The 13,274-nt window shown below is 44.2% G+C and overlaps 1 long non-coding RNA gene across 2 annotated transcripts; it reads right to left on the bottom strand.

Annotated features, from left to right (window-relative positions):
- Positions 1-11,056: 11,056 nt before the first annotated feature.
- Positions 11,057-11,883, bottom strand: LOC138497645 (uncharacterized). Of its 2 annotated transcripts, XR_011278626.1 has the most exons (4): positions 11,797-11,883; positions 11,635-11,697; positions 11,485-11,546; positions 11,057-11,232 (listed from the first exon to the last, which is right to left on the bottom strand). It is a non-coding gene; the product is annotated as an uncharacterized lncRNA (long non-coding RNA). The 2 variants fall into 2 exon arrangements; XR_011278627.1 differs by lacking the exon at positions 11,485-11,546.
- Positions 11,884-13,274: the final 1,391 nt, after the last annotated feature.

The following is a 13,274-nucleotide window of genomic DNA, read 5'->3' as shown; positions in this document are numbered from 1 at the left end:
GTTGAAAATCTTAGATGGTTGGGTTAAGGGTTAGAGAGTAAAAACTTATGAAGGTATGGGAAATCTTGTTATGTTGGAGTCCATTTATGGCGGGTTCCCTCCCTTTCTGTCTTGCTGGGCATCATTTATTGGTTAGTGCACCCTCATTTACAGCTAGGGTGTCTGCTTAGGCGATGTCTAGAGTAGGTGTTGGCTTGGGAGTGGATATATCCTGGGTTCCCTCCCTCCCCGGCTTCTTCCTTCGATGCCCGCTCGTTGGAGTCAGTTTTTTTCCCAGCAATGTCTATGTTTTTTTACTTGATCTCATCTGATTTTGAGCTGAAGAGCCCGGTTTTAAGTGATTTTATGAATTTTAGATGCTTTGTATTATGTATTCAGAAGGGTGTTCCCTGTTCTGGCTGCCAGGTGGGAGAATGAAGATCCTCCACATATTTTTTTCTCATGTATGGTTTTGGTTCCAGGCGGATGTCATTGCTTGATCTGAGAGTTCTTGTTGGTAGGTAGATGGTTATTTTCTTTTGTAGGAATTCTGATCCTTCATTGTGAATTACAAAAATAAGATGATTTGGGTAATTCTGTTTCTGGAAGGAAAGCCTGCTGAACAGGCACCCCTTTCATAAAATCTCAATGCCAAAAGAACAGCATTATAGTGCATCCATGCTTTGCAACACAAGCCTCGTAACATCTGCAGATGCTGCACTCCAGTGGCACAGGGCAGGTTCCAAGGTCACATGTACATTCCAGACAGCTGCTAGGGTGCCAGTTCCCTGCATATCAGGGTATCATTTTAACTCTGCACATCTGAAATAAAATCTAATCAGTGTTGCCTTACCAGTCTCGTGCCAGAGCAACTTTTAAGGGTAAACAATACCTTGTTATGGTATAGTGACTGATAAGAGTTCACAATTGCTAAAGCCAAAGCCATTTTGATATCATGCAAGTGTCAACACCCGTGAGCTTGAGTCAGTGATTTCAAGGCAATGCATATTCATGGCTAGCCTCGCTGTCTCAACTGGGGGGAAGGGTAACACCTCCACTCAGGGTACGGGGGCTCTCAGCAGCAAAGGTACTGGGAACCCTGATTCTTAGGAAACTCACATAACAAAGGGCAGCCTCAAACCAGGGTGTTGCACACCAAAAGCCCTTTGCAGCGAGTAGGCTTGTGGAAGGGGCAGAGTATCAAGAGAGGGAAGGTGGCCTAAGAAGGGGTTTCACCATCTTGGTTTCTGTTATGGCTCTCTTCTTTCCTGTCCCATCCATTTTCCTCCTTAAAAGTCACTCTAGGAATGATGTCAAAAGTCTAGGATCACTTTTTACAGCAAATGGGATTGGACCCTTTACAGAAGGCTTGCTTGGAGCAAATCTCCTCTGACATTTTGCCTTTATAAGAAGCATGTCTCCAATCCCTTCCTTGATTTAACTTGAACATCCAAAGAAGAGGAATTAACTTTTGGACCTCTCCTGGGTGTGCCATCCATTCCAGAATCTTCAGACAGAAGTAAAGGCAGAAGACATCGAAGTCAGAGGAGAGTGAGTTATGTCCCCTAACCATCACCAGGGAACATTGGGGGTGAACTGCTGTGGACATGGCCTGCTACTCCGCCCACTTCACTGGAATCTGGCTCATCACTGGAGCTGAAAGAACAATTGTAGTTGACTACAACCTGAGAAGTCTAAAGCATCTTGGAATCCCGTTCACCTACTTTGCACCACCTTTGAACTGCTTTGACCATGCTCGATGCTTTCAAGCTGTTTTAGGAATTGTAGTGCTGCTTTTGACATGCTTTTGTATCTTCAAACTTCTGACTGCTTCTTTGAACCATTTTGGCACTGTCTCACACCAGTATCAATTCTCGCCACCTCAACTAGAATGCATGCTCACTGCTGTGGAAACATTTTACTTGCTGCATATTCAAGCACCACATTGCTCCATGAAGAACCTTGACTCAACCTGACTCGACTGCCGATTTTTGAATCAGTGGAAGCCATTGTGTCACACAGTGACTCAACCCATTGGGAGAATCATCTCACCCTGACTCGTCTGCTACTTAAATCTATTTGACCCATCAAACTATATCATCTGCATTGATGACTTGAACTGGACAGATCCACATGTTGATGCCACCACCACGCATGTGTGCCACTGGATCCATGTGACTCACTAGAACCTGCTTGGACCACTGAAAATCACTAAGAAGCCCTGCTTGATCTTGTTGATTCTCCAAGGCCCCTTTTCCAGCTTTTTCTTTTCTTGCCTACAACCCCCTGCTCAAGTGCCCAGAGTGACATAGAATGTCTGCATATCTCAGTCTTCTATTTACATGAGTAGGGTTATGCTAGTGTTTTTAGTTAGTTGTTTGCATTTTTATGTTCTATACATTTCTATAGAAACTCAGTTGGACATTCAGTCCCCAAGCACTCACAAAGCAATGCCCACAGCTTCTTTATATAAAATAAGGCTCAGATAAATATATACACATAAATAATACACTTTGCACTCAGGCAATTCTCTTCAAATAATGGTAAATAGTTCTATACTCTACGCAGAACCAAACAATACTTAGATTCTTTGATAATGCACCAACTGCTGACAGTTTTTAAAAAGCATAGCAATCATAAGCAAGGAGTAACTTCATAGATCAAGGAAGAGAGGCAGGTTAGTTTCACAACATTGGCAGTATACTCTATTTAGACTTAAATATAGATGCTGTGTGAGTACTTTATCTTGCCTATTACACCCCAGTCCAAATATGTTTAATAATGCTCTGCTTTTCTTTTTATAGGTTCCACTGCCCCCAAAGTACCTGGGATGCCACATTAATCTGGGACCCCTGCATGATTCCTGAGCCTGGAAGATGCTCTTCCTGGTCACAGTACTTCTGGTGCCTTGGCAGGCAAAGTGGTGGAGTTTCTTGGCTTTACTCAATGGGACCCCGGAAGGATGGACCCCTTTGCAAGAAAGAGTCTCTGGGATGTCGAGGCCTAGAGAAAAAGAGGAACCAGACAGTGTCGGAAAGGCAGCACTTTTGGTCTTCACAGTGGTCTCCGTTGGCGGGTTGTTACCCCGGCTGCGGATGTCCCACAAAGGTGAAACATGCTGTGGACTCCCAAAAGGCCGGGCTGAAGAGGATAAGACTGATGCGGACCTTTGATGCCTTTTGTTGAGGACGGGTGCAGTGGCAGAAGTAGGTGCAGGGTTTCAGGAATTTGTGGTTCACCAACTTTTGACTCTTCAGTGCTGCAGCCACAGCACAGATGTCTGAATGGCTTCTGGTTACCTAACGTGACCGCTGGACTGGACTATGGACCATCACCAAGGCTGCACCATCCATAACATCTGCACCATCCGTAACATTGGCAACATCCGTTCCATCCACTCCATCTGTTCCATCCACTACATCCGTTCCATCCGTTGCATCCGTTCTGTCCATCGCATCCGTTCCATCCACTCCATCAGTTCTATCCATTCCATCCACTTTATCCGTTCCATCCACTCCATCTGTAAGGTCCTCACCATCCATAATATCCACACCAGCCGTAACATCCACACCAGCCGTAACATCCACACCATCCGTAACATCCACACCATCCGTAGTGTCCACACCATCCGTAAAGTCCATCCACACCATCTGTAACGTGCAGGCCATCCGTAACATCCAGGCCATCCGTAACATCTACACCATCCGTAACATCCACGCCATCCGTAACATCCACGCCATCCGTAACGTCCATGCCATCCGTAACGTCCACGCCATCCGTAACGTCCACACCATATGTAACGTCATTCACACCATCCATAATGTCCACACCATCCGTAACATCCACATCATCCGCAACATCCACACCATCCTCAATGTCCGACCATCTGCAAAGTCCACACCATCCGCAGCATCCACACCGTCTGCAGCATCCACACCCCCCATAGTAGCCACACCATCTGTAACATCCGCACCATCTGTAACATCCGCACCATCTGTAACATCTGCACCATCCGTAACATCTGCACCATCCGTAACATCTGCACCATCCATAACATCTGCACCATCCGTAACATCTGCACCATCCGTAACATCTGCACCATCCGTAACATCTGCACCATCCGTAACATCGGCAACATCCGTTCCATCCACTCCATCTGTTCCATCCACTCCATCCGTTCCATCCGTTGCATCCATTCCGTCCATTCCATCCGTTCCATCCACTCCATAAGTTCTATCCATTCCATCCACTCCATCCGTTGCATTCACTTCATCCGTTCCATCCACTCCATCCGTTCCATCTACTCCCTCCATTTCATCTGTTCCATCGATTCCATCCACTCCGTCTGTTCCATCCACTCCATTCGTTCCATCCACTTCATCCGTTCCATTCACTCCATCCGTTCCATCCACTCCATCCTTTACATCCATTCCATCCATTCCATCCGTTTCAACTGTTCCATCCTTTCAATCCGCTCCATCTGTTCCATCTGCTCCATCCTTTCCATCCGTTCCATCCGTTCCATTCTTCCATCTGTTCCATCTGTTCCATCTATTCCATCCATTCCATCCGTTGCATCCGTTGCATCCGTTGCATCCGTTGCATCCATTCCATCCACTCCATTCACTTCATCCGTTCCATCCACCCCATCCGTTCCATCCACTCCCTCCGTTTCATCTGCTCTGTCGATTACATCCACTCTGTCTGTTCCATCCACTCCATCCGTTCCATCCACTTCATCCGTTCCACCCACTCCATCAGTTCTATCCATTCCATCCACTCCATCCGTTCCATTCACTTCATCCGTTCCATCCACCCCATCCATTCCATCCACTCCCTCCGTTTCATCTGCTCTGTCGATTACATCCACTCTGTCTGTTCCATCCACTCCATTCGTTCCATCCACTTCATCCGTTCCAGCCACTCCATCCGTTCCATCCACTCCATCCTTTGCATCCGTTCCATCCATTCCATTCGTTTCATCTGTTCCATCCTTTCCATCCGTTCCATCCACTCCATCCTTTCCATCCGTACCATATGTTCCATTCTTCCATCCGTTCCATCCGATCCATCCATTCCATCCGTTCGATCCGTTCCATCTATTCTATCTTTTCCATCCACTCCATCCCCTCCATCTGCTCCATCCGCTCCATCCGCTCCATCCGCTCCATCCGCTCCATCCATTCCATCCATTCCATTCGCCCCATACACTCCATCCGTTCAATCCGTTCCATTCACTCTATCCGTTCCAGTCACTCTATCGGTTCCATACACTCCATTTACTCCTTTATTTTCTCTACTCGATCAATTCTGACATTCAGTTTACTGTGTCCACCCATTCCGTTTACCACATCCACCTACTCCATTCACTCCAATTATTCTCTCTAATTCATCCATTCTATCCTATCATGTGGGTGAGCACCAGGTAGGACAGGTTCAGTGTGTGTTTCATCATTCGGTTGCTGGAGGGTTCGGACACATCTTTGGGTGGTCATCAGTGTTATGGGAAGAGCCATATTTTTAGTAGCTTGCGGAATGGCAAGTAGTCTTCAGTGTGTCAGATGTGAGGTGGAAGCAAGATCCATAGAGTGGGGGCCAAGGCTGAGAACGAGGCTCCTCCTATCCTGACCGAGTTGGTGCTTGGTATCACTAAAAGGAGGGCAGAGCTTGATCTTAGAGTGCGCGGTGGGTGGTAGGGTTTTAGGTTGTCTTGCAGGTATAGAGGGCCAGTCTTGTGCACTGCTCAGTGGGTGATGTGCAGAGTCTTGAAAGTGGCCCTTCGTCCAACTGGGAGCCAGTGGAGTGTTCTGAGAGCTGGAGAGGTGTGGTCTCTTGGGCGCAGTGCTAATAGCATTTTGGCAGCAGCGTTTTGTACTCATTGTAATTTAATGAGGTGGTATGATCAGACTCTGAGATAAAGGGAGTTAGTGTAGTCCAGTCTCAACATTACAATAGACTTAACAGCGGCAAGTCTGTTAGGAAAGGAGAGGTAGTGAAAAATGCATCTAAGAATTTTGAGGTGGTAATGACAAGACAGATAAATTGTTGATTTGGCGAGAGAGGGTTAGGTCAGAGTCCAGAGTGCATCCAAGGTTTTCTACTGTGGCAGAGGTGGTGGGTGATTTGCCCATGGATGTGAGCCAAGGTAAAGGGTCGGGGAGAAGCTTGGTGTTGCTGCACACCATGATTCCGGTTTTAGTGGGGTTTAGGAAGAGGAGGTTTGTAGTCATCCAACGATCAATGTCAAGGAGGAAGGCTACGAGGTCGGGCTGAGAGCAGTGGGATGTTTTTACCCATGCATACAAGCCCTACCATAAAACTGTGTAGTACTGACATGGAAAACATCATGATGGCCAGAACTCCACAGAGAGTGCACAGGGAAAACATGAAGAATAGGCTGCCACCCATTTTTGCCTATGTTGTGAGCACAGCAGGGCACTGCCTAAAACCACCATTGGGCTACACACACAGTAGCCTGAAACCATTGGGAATGGCAATGCTGATTGCCAAAAAGCAATTCAGAACTGTGGGGAATTCACTTTCTTAATCCCAAAAATGGCTGCAATAACGGTACTCACCACTATCAGAAAGCCGGCGTTTTAAAACCACCAGACTTTTGTGTAAAACTGAACAAATGAAACAAAACCAGACCAAGGAAAGACTTGCTAAGAGGTGGATACAATGTAAAACTATATTCTGAAATGACTTGAAGGAAGTCATTATTTAATGTATAGGTAAAAATTGTCAGTTTGATTTGAATGTACAAAACTGGGAAGAAAAAGTGACATTTAGCTGAAACCTGGCTTAATGAAACTGAATTCTGCCTGACAACTACCCCCGACAAGAGTTGAAACTGGATGCTCAGCCACTCTGCCCCTGGCCAAAAGGAGTTAACACCTCTCTGATTAGATTAGGGGTGGAGCAGCTGGGGACTACAGGGAGTTGAACAAAGGCCTGTCCTGGGCTCAGGCAAATGTTATATTGGGGGTGTCGTAAAATAGCTTCCTCTTGGGAGAAACTGGGGGGCAGATGTGCCTCTGTGAACAAGCTGGCTTGGGGGAAGAGGATAAACCAGTTATTCCACCCTGTGATGGGGGAAGCCACACCCCTTTTTGACCAGGGCATAATTTTAAAAAGATAGATAACTCATAGTGCGGACTTGTCAGAATTATATAAGTAATATCATTATTTTTGTGATTTTTCGGTGCACATTTTAAGAGGTGTTGGGACCCTGGGGTGTATTCTGGGGGGTTGGTAGCAGAAAATAGGGTCTCACTCCAAATGTATGCATGTAAAAAATCTGACACTTTATCATCTGTAACCCATATCCCTGGTGCACATTTGTGTAAAATCTGGAAAGGTTTAGAGGTCGTTATCTGGATGAAAAGGGGAGAATTCTGTCATCAGTGGACACAACATCGTACAAAGACAGGGATCGGATGGTTTAGTGCTACAGAAAATATGCTAACTGGACCTATAATATTAGAAAAATGGTACATAGATAAATATGTATTTGGGTCAGAAATAGATTTGTGTGCAATCTGACAAGGGGAGGTTCCTCTGACCATAAAACCTACAGCATCACTCTGACTCACATTTCCATCCCCCAATCAAGGGAGAGAGGAGGAATTGGCCAATGATAAGTGAGAGGGGCAGGTTTAGTTATGACCAGGCACACACCCACTTTCCAAAACGCATAAAAAGAGACTGCTGGGACAGGTAGAGACATTCAATTCAATTTGCTGTGGAGCATGCTGACCGACGACTTCACATCCAGAGATCCAACACTTAGACTTCCAAGCTAAACAGAGACTACAGACCTTTGAACCAAGAAGGCCCTCTGCAAGCAAAGGTATTTGTCAGCAGGCCTCATAATCATTTGCAAACTATTCTACAGCCGGGCGAGCTGTCTGAATTCTTTTGCCAAGAACTCTTGCCAGTACCCAGAAAGCAGTGTTACTTCCAGAATCCACTTGATCCGGACCGGAAAGCAGAGCAGTATCCAGAACCAGAGGCCGCTGAATCCAGAGGGGCTAGACCAGCAGAGCAGAGCTGACCCAGATCGCTGTGAGCAGAACCACAGCCGGACATGTTGACCAGATCCGTGACGAGGCCTAGTTCAAATTTATATTGTGAGTACCTAGCAGAACTGTGCAGAACCAATCTCTTAGTTAAAATAATCTAATCCAAACTATTTTAACCTAAGTAGAACGGCCTCCTAGAAATCGTGTCATCTGTAATTTTTAAAGCTGCACAACTGTCACCTGTCAATTCTGCAGCTGTAAGCTGTCACCTGTCATTTTGAGTTTACTTTAAATCCGAAAAACTACCTTTATTTAATCGTCCGTATCTCTGGAACCGTTTGGGCTAGGAACGAGATTTAACTTTCCTCTGAAAGCTTAGAATCTAATCTTCCTACTCCTTATACTTTTTCCGCAATCACGATTTACGCACTCGCGAAATTTACCGCCATTTGCGATTTTGGCTCAATTTCTCCACTTGTCAAAATAGCAGCTCCATTCTTTCTTTTGTTAAAATCCGTTGCAACTTGGTAATAACTCATAGAGCATTGCTAAAGTGAGCCTGAACTAATACCAACACGCATCTCCCACTCACCCTGAATCTCTAGAGGGAATTAAAATCAGTTGACACATTTTCCCATCCATTGCCATCACATTTAAAAAGCATTTTGGGCCTGTGTTTCAAACTCCTACCTGTTTCCTCTAAGCTTGCTGGGGGGAACTAAATTTTGTATTGTATTTGATTGCATTGCTGAGAACTGTGTGCTCCCCTTTCCATCTCCTTCCATTTCTTACATTGCATAGGGGAGGGGGTGAATTGCCAGAGAAAAAGTGATTGTCTTATCTTTTGCTAAAATCATATCAAGTATTTCTGTACTGCATTTATTCCTCATTGCTTTTCCCTTGAAATCATAAAAGTGTTTTGCTACTTTATCCATCCTATACTAACTCATTGATTGTAAAGAAGTGTGCTAGTGCCAGATTACCCATTGTTGATCAACATCATATGTATAAGTGTACTATCAGATATTAATTTATTATAAAGTGTGATATATATATATTGTTTAAATTCTCAAATAAACGTTTTAATTTGCAAAACAAACCTACTTCTTGGCTCAGTGGGGTCAGGGGGATTCTAAGAGGGGGGTGTTATACAAGGGTTGTCATCCAGAGTACTGAACTGAATATAAAAATACATCAATAAGGGTTTTCCTCAGCATCCCAGACTAGGCATTGACTTAGCTGTAGTGTTGATTGAATATCGCTTACAGAGCTGGAGTCTGAGTTGAGGAATTTTAGGATTATTTGAGTGTCATCAGCGTAGTTTATTTATTTATTATTACATTTGTTACACGCCCAGACCTTCGGGTATCACGGCGAGATTACATAAGTCATTATTAACATTTGCATAGATAATAAACACATGGTTACATAGTAAGATTGAGTTGATACATTGTAGACATTCTTAACATTTATAATATGGCGCACACAAAAAGCATATTTTACAAGGATTATGCAAGAAAGAAGGTTCCAGTTATAATTTCAGTCACAGGGTTATTGGACTTCATATTATTTGAAAAGCCATGTTTTGAGTGATTTTTTGAAGCCAGAAAGGGAACTCACTTCTTTAATGCTATTGGGACGGGAGTTCCAGTGTTTCGGGGCTAAGTGTTTGAAGCTACTGCCGCCTGCTTTAGAATTCTTGAAGCGAGGTATTTCCAGTAGTTACTGGTTGTGTGATCTGAGTATTCTTAAAGCAGTTTTTGTGTGCAGTATTTTATTCAGGTACATGGGGGCTGAGCCCTGTTGGCATTTGTAGGAAATGCACATGGTTTTGAAGATCCAGTTGTAGCACAGGATATTGTGCGGGCAGATTATTCCACGGAGGGTGGACATATAGAGGTTGAACAGGAGAGCTGATAGGCATGCTCCTTGTCATACTCCAGTATTGACTGGTCGAGCAGCTGAGGCAAAGGTGGAGAGGAGGGTTATTTGTTTCCTGTTGTTGAGGAAGGAGGCTATCCATTTTAGAGCGTTTCCACAGATTCCTAGGACGTGGAGGCAACCAAGTAGGATTGAGTGGTTAATTGTGTCGAAGGTGGCAGAGAGGTCTAGGAGGATTAGTGCAGCAAATCTTAAAATCGTCCCAGATTGAGTCCAGAGTGGTTTTGGTTCTGTGTCGTGGTCTGAAGCCTGATTGTGCGTTGTCAAGGAGGTTGTTGGATTCGTGTGCGTTGTCAAGGAGGTTGTTGGATTCGACAAAGGCGTTTAGTTGGGAGTATGCGGTTCGATTGATGAGTTTTGCAAGGAACCTGGTGTTTGAGATAGGGCAGTAGTTTTTGAGGGTTGAGGGATGTTTTTTTTAGAAGAGTGTTGACATGTAAAATTTTGAAGGCGTCGAGGAAGATTCCCAAGCTGAGGGAGTCATTTAGGATGGTTCTTGCATACTCTTCTGTGCAGGTGGATGGGAATATTTATTTGAGTACGGGGCAGGCGTCAAGGGGGGAGCCAGATGATTTCCGAGCAGAGAGAAGGTCAAGAAATGTGTCTCTCGAGATTGGTGTGAAGGAGTTGAAGGTGGGTGTAGTTCTTGCCGTGGCGGGTGGGGGGGGTGATTGATAGGCCGGGCGGGTTTTGTGGCGATGAGAGGAGGGCCAGTTTCTTGTTAAGAGTAGTTGTTCTGTCGAGGGAAGTGGTGTAGAAGTAGAGAGAGAGCGCGTCGTAGAGTGATTGAGATGGGCTGGGGTACAGGTTGGTTTGACGAATTTAGAAATGATTTTGTGGAGTTCCTTGCTGCCATTTCCACAGTTGAGAATTTGGGTGTTGTAGTGGGCTTTTTGGATTTCAGCTTTGTAGTGGCGATGGTGCAGGGCGAAGGTGGATCTACTCAGATAGGTTTTACTTTTCCAAGAAAGTGCAGTGTATCATATCCTGCTGGACGGTCACTCTCTCTTTTGTACCTCTAAAAGAGGTTACTATATCTGATTAAAAAAATATTGCATATTCGTTTATAACTCAATTTTTGCTGCTTATAGAAAATAATTGTATATCCACAATTTAATGCTTGTTCTTTTCATGAGGTTGGTCATGCAGTTTGTATTTATTCAATCATAACTCTTGTATGGAAGATAATAGGCCACCACATTGGACTCATGTAAAAAAGAGGGAAAGCAGTTTAATGCAGCCAATGCATTTCGGAGAATATCACTCTCCTTCATCAGGGCTGTGCCCCCTATACGCAAACCATAGCATTCACATATTATGAAATAAAGAATACATATGCATATATATATAAATTAGATATTACATACCAAAGTTCCAATTGTGGTTTTCAGGATGTTTCAGAAACAATAATAGAAAATAAACAGAATAATAATAAGCAAAATGTACAAAAAGCACCAGGAAATACATAGAAAAAATGCTGTTTCACTGACATTTCAATTTATAACGTGCAGGTTGTACGTATGGACTCTAAAGTAAATACCTCAATTATATCTCTCTTGTCGAATTCAATGAACCAAGTTCGGTTCAAATACCAGATCCTCCCTAAAATCGATATACATATAATCAATCACGTTGTCATCCAGTCGTACTGCCAGTAATATAGAATAGAAAATATAAAGTAATTGCTTACTTGCACGTTGGCACGTCCAATTTACACGTAATAACGTGATACTAACATGGAGTGAGTCTGTGCCTTTAAACAAAGGTTAAAATGAACGATTGTAAGTACAAGGGTCGTGACATTAGTTAAATACTTTTACAAGAATCACAAAAGTGCGAGGCTTCAGCTCACCTTCATGCTCAGACTCGTACTGCCGTGCTGGGGAGAACGCGCACGCATCCTCACAACGCTGGTTTTTACTTGTTGACATGGTTGCAGCCCTAGACGCCTGAGTCTGACGCACCATGGGTGTGTCATGACTCATCCGTCTCGCGCCCCTGCCTCGCTTACTCAGCAGGGGCCTGGATGTGCTGCAGACCGGCGTATTCTAGAAGTGTTACTCAACAAATGTGTAAGTTCAACGTACCGCGCTGCCTATAATTAAACAAATCACTTGTCACATGCTGCTGTGAATCGCTAAAATTACTAAGTCATAACCTCACAGTAATTAATTTACATCAACAGCAGTTCTAGATCGAAGTATGGTAAAAAATGCACATGCCGCATGTGCGTGTGTGCATTAGATGCCAAGGCATGTCAGTCGCGCCTGCATGCTGCTTACATTATTCCATTAACACCAGCGCAGGAACGGTTGGTAGTACAAAAAGACACATACCGCTACCAGGAGGGAAGAAGGAGGTTCTGTCATCAGCAGAACAAGAGCAGATAATTAAGCAGTTCTTTGGAGGGTAGCCCATGTGCCTCCTTCAAACCCTTTCCCTCCTTGGCAACAAGGACACAACACTTCACTGTGCAGCTTCGTATCTCTCTGACTAGTCCTTCTTCATCTCAAGGGACTCCAGCATCTCCTAACTAAAACGCCTCTCTGATGGGTGTTCCTCGAAAATTCGTCTTCTAGGTTGCCATGGGCCATGTCATCACAGTCAAACTCAACCTCCTAAATATTAGAAAAATATACCCACACCTCAATCCCCACTCAAATAAATCTGTTTCCGGTACACTTTTGCTGAGCAAACTGGGCTAATTTGCAAGTCTAATTCCCCCTTTTCTCACAAAGGAAATTCCTCAAATGTATGGCAGGTGTGCTTTTCAATCTACCTAGATCCTCATCCACCTGTACTGTCTCTACATGCAATATTGTGCTCTTTACAGTTCTGCTACTAGTCTATGAATCAATCCATGTTCTTCCACTCTAATGCCTTGCTGAATGCATCTCATTATATTCTCTAGCTCAAACTCTCTGGCCATTATCCTTTTTTTTTACAAAGTATCTCACTACTTCCCCTTCTGTTCCCAATCCTACTTTCACTCCTTTCCCCTACTTGCAGCCACATTAATGAATGCCTGCCCCCTGTAATTAAAGGCATCTGTTCAATGAATCTCTTCAAATCAAGGCTCAGATTCCATCTTCTAGCGAAAGAAGGAACCCACAAGCTCCACACCCTCCTACCCAAATGAATATCTAAACCACCTCTCCTGCTTTCGCCCTCAGGACTGCTCTGTGTAATTTGTAAATATGTAAATATTGTCCTGGGACTCTCAATGTTAAAATAATTTTTATGTCCTCCAGTCCCTGTTACCGGTATATAGTCCCACTTTTATTTCATCCCCACCCAGAATATGACATTCAGTCCAACAATGCCCTTAAA

Source organism: Ambystoma mexicanum, chromosome 5q (genome assembly GCF_040938575.1).
Source record: "Ambystoma mexicanum isolate Mex_15411 chromosome 5q, UKY_AmexF1_1, whole genome shotgun sequence".
NCBI lineage: Eukaryota > Metazoa > Chordata > Amphibia > Caudata > Ambystomatidae > Ambystoma > Ambystoma mexicanum.
Note: the sequence above shows the minus strand (reverse complement) of the source record. Positions and strands in the feature narration are given on the sequence as shown.